This window comes from Ursus maritimus, unplaced genomic scaffold, assembly GCF_017311325.1.
Source record: "Ursus maritimus isolate PB19 unplaced genomic scaffold, ASM1731132v1 scaffold_3, whole genome shotgun sequence".
Classification (NCBI taxonomy): Eukaryota; Metazoa; Chordata; class Mammalia; order Carnivora; family Ursidae; genus Ursus; species Ursus maritimus.
The window spans coordinates 88,322,558-88,337,622 of NW_024425563.1; the positions used below are offsets into that span (position 1 = coordinate 88,322,558).

The window sequence follows — 15,065 nt, forward strand, 5'->3', positions numbered from 1 at the left end:
CTAGGATGGCTACCATGTTGGGCACAGCCTGACTCCTGTGTCTCTGACCTTTAGGCCACAGTGGAGCCACGTCTACCTCTCCTAAGACAAACAGCCAGGACCCGCGCAAGGGCGGGGGTGTTCTCTACTCTCCGCCTTCAACTCTGAGGGCCCAGGCCCAGTCAGAACCATCCCTCCCGCTCCCATGGGCCCAAGCGGAGTCAAAAGGGCCTGGCCTTTCTGCACCCCCCCGCCCCATTGCTCTCTTATCAGGATGACTTTTTTTTTTTTTTTTAAAGATTTTATTTATTTATTCGACAGAGAGAGAGACAGCCAGCGAGAGAGGGAACACAAGCAGGGGGAGTGGGAGAGGAAGAAGCAGGCTCATAGCAGAGGAGCCTGATGTGGGGCTCGATCCCATAACGCCGGGATCACGCCCTGAGCCGAAGGCAGATGCCTAACCGCTGTGCCACCCAGGCGCCCCCAGGATGACTTTCTTGCAGGAAGTTTTGCTATTTGAGATGATGCTGCATTTCCTAAAACTGGAACGCATTTTAAAATTATTTAAGTGTTTTAAGAAGGCCAAAGAATTTAGGTCTCTGAGGACATTTCTCGAAAAGTACTCTGAATTTCCCACCAGGCGAAATTCCACACGGTTGGAAAGCTCATTACTCACCTCTTGCTGGATTTCCTTTACAAGTTTCACCCTGTCAATGTTCCCTCTATGACTTTAAATCACTTTGCCTGTGTGTTCACCTGTAACACAGAGAGTGTTTTTCAATTTTCCTCGGTATGTAGATCTGGTCTTCCTCCGTCTGTGGAAATCACCTTAAATGTAGGAATGGTGTCCTTGCTGTTCTCATTGAGTTAAAATTACTTCAGCTGGCAGAGGCAAAGAACTTCCTCAAAGTCTTGCGAATAAAAGGCCTTGTAGGTAAATGCCTCTTTAAAAGACACACTTAACTTTACATATGAATATTCTAGCGTCAATAATCTTTTCTATTCAGAACTATGCTAGGATAATAACAACTGAAATACATTTTTATTTGTTTTAAAGCAAATTATTAGCTCAGCTACATGTGAAGAAAAAATATTGGGCCTATATTTTCTTGTATATTTTTTTTTCAGGGAAAGCAATGCTTACTTTTATGATATCCCTATTTACAAATTCACATTGTTTCCATTAGAGCAAAACTTCATGCATATTTACACTATCTATTTCATGCTTAATGGTGGAAAACGTAATACAGCCTCAGCAACCAAAGTGTGGGCTATAATTATTCTATAACTTAGGAATAATTTGCAGTGGGTACAACGTACACAGTACTTAGGGAATCTGAACACGGATGTGTGAACCAGGGTGCTGCAGCTCTCTTCTTCCCAATGGCATACTCTATATTTATATGTTTGTTCAAATTGCATAGCTAAGTGTTCTTATCCTTCCTTAGGGGATTTTTACTGCAAAACAGGCATTCTTCTTACTAAACCATGACTGCCGTCGTTGTAATTTTCAATTGAGCTCTATAGTTTCAATAAAGAAAATTATCAAAAAACAAATAATAAATCAAAGGGTGATCTTGTGAGATGGTTTTTTGAACCTGAAGTACTTTATTTCGTAACCTCTCAGTTTGGTTGATTCGTTTCCTCAACCTGGAGAAAGGCTGGGAAAACAGTGGTATTAGTTTCCCAACCAAAAGGATGCACCGACCTATTGAAAACTATTGAAAAGTTTCCAGTTAACTAAATACACAAACCTATTTGATTAACAGTATAGTTTTGGGCTAGACTTGTGGGTAGTTATATGTATCATAGACATGTAGGGTCTCTTGGTTTTGTTCCACTCCTTGAGGTAGAAACGGTACCTTTGCTGTGGAGTCCTGACATATTTGTCCTATCCTACGGAATAAGCAAAGCCAAGCTTCTCATCAGATTCTATTGTAATATGCAGAATTTCAGGAGAAACCAAGTTGTGTAAAAATAAAATGGAAAACTCTTGATGAGAAAAAGACTAAGATAAACATTATTTCTGGAACATTCTGCGATCACACTGGTTAATGGGTATGTGTGATCAACGGTTGCAATTTTGTCTCCTTTTAGCAAGGCTGTTTGGGTAGAACCTTGTGATTCTAAAGTGTTAAATGCCCCTTTCTTACTAGCTCCAGCCTCTTTGAGGGCTTGGGGATAGTAATAAAGTGAACACAATAGAGTGGTCCATCTTGCACAATCTTGGGAAACTTCAGTGACCGATGGTGTATATTAGCAACATGAAATAACTAAAAGTAATGTCTCAAGCCCAATAAAGCTGTATGCTTTTATGAAGTTTCTTTTTGGTTAAACTTCCCTTACTACAGGGTTCCATAATTTCCTCTCAAATCAGCAACTACACACAAGCTCTTATCGCCACAACTCACACTACATGAAAAGCAACCAATAGCACCGCAAAAACTTCAGATGGATCCCAATACTCCTGAGAGCTTGGCATGAAGGACGTTGCTTAGATGCCTATGTGTCCTATGCAATATCGTCAAGTATCATGAGTATAGAAATCCTATACATTCTAGCTCACACTAGGTATGTCCCAAACAGCAAAGAGAACTGAAGAATACATCTAGGTTGAGGTGGAGCAAGGGGAAGGAAAGGGAGAGAGAGGAGAGGAAGAGGAGGGAAAAGAGGAGTGATGTCATTTGGTTTATCATGTTAAATGCTCAATCCAAACATATTGATGTGTACTGAATAAACATGGGAAGAGCTCGGGCCATTACTGGAGCAGCACCTGAGTGATTTCCAGCTCAGACATCTCCTAAGTTACCCTAAAATAGAGCATTTCCAAAGTGACCGTTCTTCCTTAAACTATGAACCATTCACCCTTTCGATCAGAGATTCAGAATGGTTCCCATGCCTGTGGATCTAAGCATCCATCGTAGATGTTGCCATCTAATGAAGAAGGAAAATAGCCTGAAGGAGAAAACCTACTGGTTTGGGGAATACTGCTTTTTAATTCAATAAATATAAAGTGATTTTTATTTTGTCTACTAAGAACAACTAAAGTTCAGTATTCTGGGGTGTTCAAATGCGTAGTAATTGAATCTTGTGGGACAGTTTCCAGTTTTACTTTTCTGGAAATATATTATTATACAGATAGTTCTTGGGTAACAATGGGGTACCACGTGATTTTGACAGCTCACTAGTCTATCTTACTCTTCCTTAAACCCTTTATCTTCTCAGTTCAGGCACGAGAACTTTGTATTTCCTGCATCAAGGGTTAGGCAAAGGGGGAAACAATTCAGATAATTCATATGGTTTAGATAACACAAGAATAATAGAGTTTATTATGGTATTTGCAGTAGATGCTTCTGGAATGGAGATAAAGTTTTTCCCAGATTCTTGCTATATATAATCATTCAGTATAACGAGTCTCCTAAAAAATAAGTTTGCTAATGAATTTTCCATGTAGATGAGTCCCATATGTCTCTGGAAGAGTGTAAGTAAGACCTAAATGGACTAACTTAGTTGCCTCCTAATTTGGAAATAAGGTTAAGCTCTGTGATTGAAAGAATAGGACCAACTCATAGTGAATGGATAAATGAGCTCTTTAGAGATCCAAGCCGTGGAAAGAGAATGTTCAGGGCTGAAAAACTGGAGAAATCATAAAGTTCAATTAAAACAAGATTGCCACTGGAATGCAGTCCCAACAAGGTGCTGTCAGAATGGGGTTGATACACTGGAATGTTATCATTTTGTCTAAAGACTAAGTGTTTTAGCAGAAAGAAGTTGGTTTACATGGAGATTAGTTAAGAAATCTAAGACTAAGGATTTGGCAGTGTTCATCTAACCATGTCCAGGAAAGAAAATAACAGGATCTAGCAGATATGTGGAGAATGTTAGGGACAAATATGAGATTAAAGTCCTGTGTTGTTACTTTGGCCAAGATCCAGGAACACTCAGATTGTACTTCCCTCTTCCTGTCAAGGAGGAGCGAATTCAGAAGACAGAGCCAAGCAAATCATCACCATTACTGAGCTGGGGTTTTGACCTCCAAGTACTTCTGTAGAACTCCAGTGAACTAGGCCGGACTAACTGGAGGAAGTAGAAGCCAAAGAAGCTGCAGCCCAGAGCAGACTAAATTATTAGGTCTGTCTCCTCTACTGCAAATCCCAGCTCAGGGAGATCTCCTCACTTCCAGTTGAGCTAAAGGTCACAAAGGGCAGACGCACTGGCACCAGAGGAAAGGACAAGGACACAGGAAGGAAGTATTGGCATCAGGGACTAATGCCACCTTCCCTGGACCTTGGCAGGTCCGGGTCATGGCCAACCTGCATGAAGAACATCCACAACCAAGAGAAAGATTTGGCCAGGTCTATGGGTCAGGCAGCATTTAAAAAACTTGATGGCCTGGAATAATCTTACAGATTTGATGGATTCCTTCCTGATTGGAAATTTACATCTTAAGAAATTGGTCATCACGGGTGAATGTCCTCAGGGGCAGATTTAAGTATTCTACTCACCAGAAAGGCTAAAAACACCATTGCACATGCACTGTTGTTCTGCATTATACACCAGTCTCTCAGCAAAGTTAAGGTGCTTAGCGTATGTCAGCTTCTGAGAAAGTGTGCATGGTGTCATAGAAAGGACAAGGGTTTGAAATTACACAGGCTTGAGTTCGAATGCTGATTAGGTCACTCATTACCTTGGACAAGTTGTTAGAACTGTCCATGAACCCAAGTTTTCTCTACTTACTTCTTTAAAGTGTTTGTTAGGATTAAATGAAATCCCATTTGTAAAGTGTGTAGCAGATAGCTTTGCAAGTAACAGGCAACCAAAATGTTAGATACTTCCTACCTTTGGTGTCTTTCCCCTGAGATCTGATCAGTCTTCCATGGGCCAATAAAATCAAACTTTTGTGACCCTGAAAGTCTGCCAAGGATTGAATCTGGGTTATGGTGACCCATAAAGGTCCTGCCCTCTGTGGGCTCACCTTGGCTCATTAACTGACCTGCTCTCTGAGATGTGTGTCTGTTCTCCATTGTTTCATACCCACAGGCAGAATTGTGTGCCTACCCCTAGTCACACTCAGGTACCATTAGGATTAAGATAACCTTTGTTTGTAAAATAACAGTGACTTTCTCCTATTTAATATGGTTCCCATGGTTCTTGCCATTTTGCATACAATGCATTGAAGATAGAGAAAATAAAAATAATATTAACCTCAGTCTTAGAGAACACCAACCAGCACTTACTTTTTGTCAAGGTTTCTACTCAGAGTTTTATGCTGATCTTTACAACAACCTTAAGCTAGATACTATTATTATTATTATTATTATTATTATTCCCATCTCATAAATGAGAAGATTGGGGTTCACATCAAATACCTTTGTCTTGGGAAGATAACTGATAACAATTTTTGACTATTATTTATCTACCAGATGTGTGCTATTAGCATGCTACTTATAAGAGTTACATTTATTAAATGAAGAAAAGGCAAATATGAATACATTAAAACATAATTCTCTACAGCCAATTCTGAACATGGGGTGAATATGCAACTATGTCAATATCACCTTTGTTTGATTGCCAGCAGTGCCTGTGGACTTCTGGGTTGTGGTGGCACCTTCTTACCTTTCCCCCAATTTCATGGTCAAATGTCCATTTAAACAAACAAAAAAGATATGAAGTCATAATAGTACTGGAAAAAAGAAATATCCATCAGGAGTTTGCCAAGGTGTGCAAGAGTTATCACTAACTACCCATCAGAAGGTTTAGCTGAGCAAGGGTTACGGCCATTTCACTTCTTAGGCTTTGAAGAGCAATAGCGCAAGCATGAGCAAGGTAGAAGAATGTTCCCACCCATGATTACCACTTCTGCCAACGGTCTGGCCTGATCAGTCCGAAAGCAGCAGGTGTCTCTGCTACTGGGAAAGAGCTCTTTCCTGAGCTCTATCACCTGTCCAAATTAAGCATTTATTAATCAAGCATTTCTGAGATCCTTCATTAATAAAGCATTAATTAAACATTTCTGAGTCTTTCATTCATTAAGCATTACTGACACCCTCCTGCGTATAAGGCTTCCTTCTGGACACTGAAATACAGTCAAGGACAAGACAGCCACCTCAGGAAGCTTCATTCTGGTGGTGGTGGGCAGGCAGGCAACAGACAGACCATTCAAAAAGCCAGAGAGTGACAAGAACTACACAGAGAATGAAAAGAGGGTCATGGAGCAGAGTGAATAAATAGCTACTTCAGGTGGAGATGGTCAGGGCGGGCCTCTCTGACGAGGTGCCCTTTGACTAGACATCTCAACGTCAAGAAGCAGCTGGTCATGCAAAGATCCAGCATCTGTATGCGACAAGTTCATCTTGTTTGAGGAAATGTACAGGCCCAAGTGGATAGAGCTTTGAGGGCAAGAGCTTCAAACAGAGTGACTCTAGATGAGGCTGAAGAGACAAACAAGGGCCAGATCCTAGATGCGGGGGGAGGGGGCAGAGCAAGGAGTGTGGCCTTTATTCCAAGGACAATGGGAAGCTGATGGAAGGTTTCAGCAGAGGACTTGCAAAATCGGACCTGTATTTTGAAAAGATCCCTCTATCCGCTGTGTGGAAATGGATCGTAGGGGAGTGGGAGGGAAAGCAAGAATAGGGGAGACTATGCGGTCGCCCCAATGGACAGATGGTGGCAGCTTGCACAAGGGTGGCTGCAGTGGGCTGGGGAGAAGGGAGCACAGTCAGTATGCGTTTGGAAGCAGAGTCACTGGGATGGGTTGATGGATTAGATGTGGAAGGTGAGCAGAAAGAAGGAATCAAGGAAATTCTAGTTAAGTGTTAGTCATGAGTAAATGTACCTCAGGTTCAGAGAATGAGATAATGAAAGCAAGAGAAAATCTTTCTTCTGCCTAATAGCTGGAAGAGTTGTGTGTGTGTGTGTGTGTGTGTGTGTACCATTAGAACTTTGGGGAATATTGATTAGTTACAAATAATGTGCTTAAATGCATGGCCATGTCTGTCTCTGATGCTGTGTAATAGGATATCAAATTGCCTTTTTCTTCTTTGCATGGAATTGTGCTGAGGACAAAGTTTAAAGAGCTACCAGCAGTCGAAGCCAGACACCTCCTTCTTTTTCTAATGGAGAATTGGCCTGCTATAGATCAAATGTTTGTTTCCTCCCAAAACTCATGTTGATACCCTGACTTCCAAGGTGATGACATTAGGAGGTTGCCTTTGGGACATGATTAGGTGACTGGGATTAGTGATCTTACAAAACAGGCTGGAGAGAGCTCCCTTCTGCCCCCCACCCTGTGAGGGCACAGGGAGAAGACAGCCGTCCATGACCCAGGAAGCGGGCCTCACCAGACACTCAATCTGCCAGTGCCTTGCTCTTGGACTTTCCAGACTCCGGAACTGTGAGAAATGGATTTCTGTTGTTTATATGTCACCCAGGCTGTGGTATCTTCTAATTGTAGCCTGAATGGACTAAGACATGGCGCTCCCATTACCTTGTGCATATGTCTCCTCCCTGTCTTGTAAAACGAGGATTGTGAAGAGACAAGTGTTGGAGGGCCTGCAGAGCTTCTGAATGCAGGCTCGCCTTCCTCAGCCCATGGCGCTCGTAAACATGCTTGTGTCTCTCCAGTGGCCTCTAGATGCTCAGTGGAACAGCTAGTTTGATAGAAGAAATGTTGATGGTAAATATTTTAAAAATCAACAATTTTTAAAATGCTAGACTATCAGAAATAAAATGAAAGCAAAGATTATATTCACACTAGCGTCAGAAAATCAAAGACTCCTGAAATAACCCTTAGTAGAAATCTGTGGAATCTATATTCTAAAAAAATAGATATGCAAACTGCATAAATATACAGCAGTATGTAATGCTTTTTAAATCACTTTTTGAATTTACCTACTACAGAGAAAAGTTTTTCCACTTAATATAGAGATTCTAATTCAATTCCAATCCCAAAAGGGTTTCCTTTTGCAATTTGGCAAAATAATCTTAAAGTTTATCTGTTAAAATAAACAACTGGGACTAGAGAAGGAAAGAAAGCACAGGTGTGAACCTTCCCTATGAGATGTCAGTTACAAAATGAAGTGTTAAATAAAAAGTTGGACAGACTCTAGAATTCACAGATAGATTGTTGAGTACAATAGTCTTGAAATAGACACACACATTTGAGATTTTGTAATGAAGCATCATAAGACCATGCGAGGGATGGGTTTTCTTACCAAAAAACTATGGGGAAAATCATGCATTTCTTTTAGAAACAAAATCTACTTATAGCTTTGTCCATACCATGCACTGAAATAAATTGTAGAGCATTAAAAAGATGGAGGTAAAAATCGCATGAAACCACTTCAGAATTTTTTTAAGGCTACTAAGACAAAATGTAGGAAAACATGTCTTGGATTGAAAAATTTAAGCAAACCAAAATGCATTGAAAGAAAACACACAGGAGAAACCGAACTGACTATATAAAGTTGTGTGTATGAAAAAAACACAAAAATCATATATGTGATATACATAATATATGTAATAGACAACATAATATCACATATATCATGCATATAATATAAAGAAGATGGAAGGTAACTGACAGATGGACAAAAATATTTTGTAATGTACTGCCTATATGATACATTTTACAAATCAATTAAAAATATTTATAGCTTATTAGAAAAATAAGCAAAGGACCCAAATGCACCATTTACAAAGGAAGAAAGAAAAATGACTAATAAGCATTTTGTAGTGTCCAACTTCAGTAGTAATCAAAGACATGAAAGTTAAACAACAATATCATGACATTTTCACCTTCTTTGATTTATGAATATTAAGAAGTCTATAATCCTCAGTGATATGGAGGGTTGATGATGAGGTAAGTACTCTGACATGCAGCTGCTGACCTGTACTTTCGTGCATTTCTGGAAAGAACCTTGGTGATATGAAATCAATAGTCTTAAAAGATTTCTTATGCTGCCATCCCCCCATTCCTGTCCCCAAATTATTGAGATAAGCATTTAACGTCACCAACATTAAACTTATTTCCAGCTAAACCCTTGCACTCTGGCTGTGTGCTGTACAACTTACCAGTTTTTTTAAAAAAGATTATTATTTATTTATTTATTTATTTATTTATTTATTTGAGAGAGAGCAAGCACGAGCAGGGAAGGGGGAGGAGAAGAGGGAGGGGGAGAAGCAGACTTCCCCACTGAGCAGGGTGCCTGATGTGGGGCTCAATCCCAGGACCTCGAGATCATGACCTGAGCCAAAGGCAGATGCTTAACTGACTGAGCCACCCAGGCATCCCGAACTGTTAAGTTTTAATGAATCATTTGGCCATTTCTTGGAGTAGGCTCCATGTTATTTATTTTTTTAAAGAAAACATTGACGCTCCCTTGATTTACCTTTGACAGTTGGGGTAGTCATCTGTTCATCAGTTTTCTATCTGTTATCAAAAGTTGTTAATTCAACCTGATGGGCTATGAAAATCTTGGAGTCTTCCCTTTCCCAGCCACAGGATCTTTAGATCCTCTTTTCTACAAAATGCACGTATTCAGGCAAAAGCACCATGTGTCCTCCACAGGCCTTTGGCCAAGTTGGGGTGGGGGAATAATAAAAGTCCTGGAGCAGCGGTTCTCAAATTGCAGCATGAATTGAAATCACCGGAAAGAGTGGCTAGAACAGATTGCTGGTTCCTGATTTGCACGTTTCTGATTTGGTAGAGCTGGAGTCAGTGCTGAGAATTTGCATTTCTAAAGCTCCCAGGTGATGCCAATGCTGTTGGAAACCTACTGGCCTAGAGGAATGATTCCTCAGGGGAGCAAAAAAATTAGCTATCTGACAGTTAAAAGAAATAAAATTATGGTGAGAGATCCATACACTGAATACTATAAGACACTGATGATAGAAATTGAAGACACAAATAAATGGAAAGATATTCCATGCTCATGGACTGGAAGAATTGATTTTGTTTAAATGTCCATACTACACAAAGAAATCTATAGATTCAATACAATCCCTATCAAAATCTCAATAGCACTTTTTATAGAAATAGGAAAAAAACCACAGAAGACCCCAATAGCCAAAGCAATCTTGAGAAAGAAGACCAAAGATGGAGGCATCACACTTCCTCATTTCAAACTATATTATAAAGCTATAATAATCAAAACAGTACAGTATTGGCATAAAAACAGACACATTGTGGGGCACCTGGGTGGCGCAGTCATTGAGTGTCTGCTTCGGCTCAGGGCGTGATCCCGGCGTTCTGGGATCGAGCCCCACATCGGGCTCCTCCGCTGGGAGCCTGCTTCTTCCTCTCCCACTCCCCCTGCTTGTGTTCCCTCTCTTGCTGGCTGTCTCTATCTCTGTCAAATAAATAATAAAATCTTTAAAAAACAAAAAACAAACAGACAAAAAAAACCAGACACATTGATTGATGGAACAGAATAGATACCCCACAAATAAACCCAGGCATATTTGGTTAATTAACATGACAAAAGAGCAGAGAACATACAATGCAGAAAGGACCATCTCTTCAATGAACAATGTTGGGAAAACTGACCTGCCACATGCTAAAGAACGAAATTGGGCCACTTTCTCATACCATGCACAAAAATTAACTCAAAACAGACCAAAGACCTGAATATGAGACCTAAAACCATAAAAGTCTTAGAAGAAAATATAGATGGTAAGTTCCTTTATGTTGGTCTTGGCAGTGATTTTTTGGATATGACACCAAAAGCAAAGACAACAAAAGCAAAAAAACCACAAAAACAAAAACCAAAAAACAAACGGAGCTACATCAAAGTACAGAGTTTCTGCACAGCAATGGGAACTATCAATAAAATAAAAAGGAAACCTACCAAATGGGAGAAAATATTTGCAAACCACATATATGATAAGAAGTTAATATCTGAAATATGTAAAGAACTCCTACAATTCAATAGTAAAAACAAATAATTTAACTAAAAAATGGGTAAAGGATCTGAATAGACATTTTTCCAAGGAATATATGCAGATGGTCAACAGGCACATGAAAAGGTTCTCAACATCATTAATCACCAGAGAAATGCAAATCAAAACCACATCGAGATATCACTTCATACCTGTTAGAAAGATTATTATTAAACAGACAAAAAACAGTGTGTTGGTGAGGATGTGGAGAAAAGGAAACACTTGTGCACTGTTAGTGGGAGTGTAAATTGGTACAGTCACTATAGAAAACAGTATGGGGGGCGCCTGGGTGGTGCAGTCGTTAAGCGTCTGCCTTCGGCTCAGGGCGTGATCCTAGCGTTATGGGATCGAGCCCCACATCAGGCTCTTCCGCTATGAGCCTGCTTCTTCCTCTCCCACTCCCCCTGCTTGTGTTCCCTCTCTCGCTGGCTGTCTCTATCTCTGTCGAATGAATGAATAAATAAAATCTTAAAAAAAAAAAAAGAAAACAGTATGGAGGGGGGCACCTGGGTGGCACAGTCAGTTGAGCATCTGACCCTTGGTTTCCGCTTAGATCTGATCTCAGGGTCATGGGACTGAGCCCTGCATTGGGCTCTGCACTTAGTGGAGTCTGCTTTGGTTTCTCTCTCCTGCACCTGCTGTCCCTCCTTCTGCACATGCATTCTCTCTCTCTTTCTCTTTCTCTCTCTCACAAATAAATAAATCTTAAAAAAAGAAGAAAGAAAACAGTATGGAGGTTCCTCAAAAAATTAAATACAGAACTACTATATTACCAGCAATTCTACATTTGGGTATTTATCTAAAGGAAAGAAAACACCAATTTGAAAAGATACATGCACCCTCATGTTCATCACAGCACTGGTTACAATAGCTAAGATACAGAAGCAACTTAAGTGTCCGTCTATGGATGAGTGGATAAAGAAGATGTGGTGTATGTATATAATGGAATATTATTCAGCCATAAAAAAGAAGAAAATCTTGCCATTTGTGACATCATCGGTGAACCTTGAGCTAAGTAAAATAAGTCAGCTAATGAAAGACAAATACCACATACTCTCACCTATATGTGGAATCCCCTACCCAAAAAATCCTAACTCATATATACAGAGAACAGATTTATGGTTTTCAGAGGTGCAGGCTGGAGGGGTGAAACATGCAAAGGGGTCAAAATATACAGACTACCAATTATAAAATAGATAAGTCATGGGATATAATGTGCAGCATGGTGACTGTAGTTAATAATACTGCATTGTATATTTGAAAGTTGCTAACAGTAAATTTCAGAAGTTCTCACAAGAAAAAAAATCTAACTATGTATGGCAATGGATGTTAACTAGACTTATTGTGGTGACCACTTTGCAATCATTAAGTTGTACATCTGAAATGAATGCAATGTTACATGTCAATTATATCTCAATTAAAAAAATAAAATTATGATGGAATGCTTTCAATCATATTTCAGCCAATGTCTGAGGGACATTTCGGTAATAATACCAAATATTTTCAGCCTAATCTCCCAGCCAGACTCTGACAGTTACTTACTACTTTTTAAAATATTCATTTATTTATTTGAGAGAGAGAGAGAACAGGTGCGAGCAGGGTGAGGGGCAAAGGGAGAGGGAGAGACTCTCAAGCAGACACCCACTCTGAGCGTGGAGCCCCACATGGGGTTCAACCTCACGACCCCAAGATCACGACCTGAGCCCAAACCAAGAGTTGGATGCTCGACCAACTGAGCCACCCCCAGTTACTTATTACTTTTAACGTGAGCCCAGTTCATGGATTCCCTGCTAGACATCATTTTCCTCAAGTGCAGTCCCTGTTTTAAACATTTCTTAAATTCTCTGTAGTTCTTTGCACAAGTAAAAGATCAATATAGATTTGCTAATTGAACTAAATTCATAAAACAGCAAACTCTGAGAAGAAAGAGCCTGTAGAAGGTTCTGGGCCCATAACCACAGCTACAATTTAGGATTTAGTGCTTCGCCCCATCAAGGAATGTCGCTGAATCCCCATCTTTCCATTATCCCAGTTGTAGCTGAGGATAAGCTGAATAAACTTTGAGGTTGAAGATTTTAATGACTGTAAAGCTCCTTTAAAATTCTCTGGATGTGCTCTGCTTCAGGATGCCAATAATAATGGTAGATAATCATGGGACAGAGATGGTATTATTCAGTTCATCCCTGTCCTTAATGAAGTTGTGGGGAAACGGGAGGGGTGTGAGAGACATAAATAATAGAATTAGCTTTTACTGGAAAACAATTTTTAAAAACCAACAGTTCTCATGTATCTGCCTTGGAGGGTTCTTTTTTTTTTTTTTTTTTTTTTTTTCTTTTAAGGGAAGATGATTTCTTGGAATGAGATTTTGTGGTTGGGTATTGAATGTTCTTTGTCTTTTTTCAAAAATGTATTTATTTATTTATATTGATGTATTTGCTTTTATCCCAGAGACCTTGGACAATACCTTATTTTGCCTTGATGAAGTTGAGACTTTGCTACTCTTTCTAGTTATAATAATAGTAGTGGCTAACTTGTTTATAGCTCTTACTAATCACTAGGCACTGTCCTGAGTATTTTACAAGTACTAATTCATTTAACTCATAACAGTCCTATTAGATGGATGTTTTTATTATCTGTTTTACAGTTAAGGAATTGGAAGCACAGCAAGAGCATGGGGCTAGTTCAAGGCCACAGAGCCAGGAAGTGATACAGCTGGGATTCATAGAGGTCAGGCTCTCACCAGCTTCTGGCCTAAAGCAATGAAGTTGAACAACAGTGAGGGACAGGGAACCGATATGCTTTTAAGTCAAACCACCCATGTGAAATTCTGGTTCAATCTATAGACCTCTCTGGGCCACATTTTCCATAGCTGTGGAAATGAGAATCCTAATTAATACTTGACCAGTTTAACAAAGTAAAAGGTAATGTATGGGCAAACAACTCTAATGGTACCATGAGCACAGCGGGTACTCAGCACACATGAAATTCTGTCTTTAATGAAAAATCTTCACAACAAGGAGAATTTGCTTTCTCTGGTTCCCATACAGCTCTGCATTCTATTCCCATCCTCAGAAGCCTGGTTCTAGAGACGAGAACAGTATACATGTGACCTTAACTCTCAGGGCCCACGACACTGCACGTCTGGAAAAGCTTTCACTCTTACCCACACATATTTTGACTGAGTCTCTAAAATTGCACCTGAAGGAGACAAGAGGGAAGCCCTCAACCAAACTGAATTTTCTGGAATTTTTCTATGGCAGGTGAGGCAGGGTGATGATTTTAAGCATTACCTCCCTCAGGCCTCAATGAAGCAAAACCAAAAACCTTTTAAGCTTTTTAAGAAGCGGCAAAATAAAGAATTATGCCATAAAGATTCAGATGCATTCACACGGTGAGTTTCCGCCATCCCACAATCTCAGATGAGATAAGCCTTGGTGAGCTCCAAGCCGACACAGAGTGTGGGCCTCCCTGGACCACTGGCCCTCGGCTCACCATTGAAGGCCTCATCTCCTGGCCTCTGCCTGCTGTTCCTCCCTGATGCATTGCCTGTGGACAGCTTACCTTTGACAGACCCAGACCTTGTCTGTGAGCATGGTAGAAGGAAAAGCCTCGCTCTCTGATCAATAGGACACACCTGTTGGAAACTTGTGTATGATCCAGGGGGGTTGCGGGTCGGGCACCAGTAACACAGGCCTACACCAGGTCTGGCCTGTATTACTGCAGTAAGAGCTGATGCTGCGTGGGGCACTACTCTGAGTATTGCATGGAAGTAATCATTTAGTCTCCACAATGGGCCTTATTATCTTTTGTGATGAAGCAACTGAGACTTGGATTAACTGACTTGCTGGATTTCCACAGTCAGCAGCCCTCTCTCTAGTACTCTCTCCTCTGTTGCCAATCTGTCATGGCTTCCCATAGCTCCCCGTTTCTGGAGAAAACCAGAGACAGCTCCATCACACAGCTACCATCAGGGACCTTCAGGATCTATCTCCTAGACATTCCTCCTAAACATTCCTCCCATACTACGTTTTTGCTCTTCCCATTCCACACTCAGGATGTGATGAATTGTGTTCAGGTCTTCAAATGTATTACATTCTCTGTTGCCTCAGGACATTTGCACATGTTTCTTCTGCCTGGAACCACCTTTC

The 15,065-nt window shown here is 40.4% G+C and overlaps 1 long non-coding RNA gene across 11 annotated transcripts in view; it reads right to left on the bottom strand.

Annotated features, from left to right (window-relative positions):
- LOC103674612 overlaps positions 1-15,065 on the bottom strand; it is a 204,502-nt gene that overhangs the window by 1,192 nt on the left and 188,245 nt on the right. For 10 of the 11 annotated variants that reach the window (XR_005838636.1, XR_571675.2, XR_571674.2 and 7 more), the window contains 3 exons: positions 7,466-7,628; positions 656-735; positions 395-521 (listed from right to left, as the gene is read on the bottom strand). This is a non-coding gene — a long non-coding RNA (uncharacterized LOC103674612). Of the gene's footprint in view, positions 1-394; positions 522-655; positions 736-7,465; positions 7,629-15,065 lie in introns of those variants that run through there. The other variant, XR_005838635.1, reaches the window with a different exon arrangement.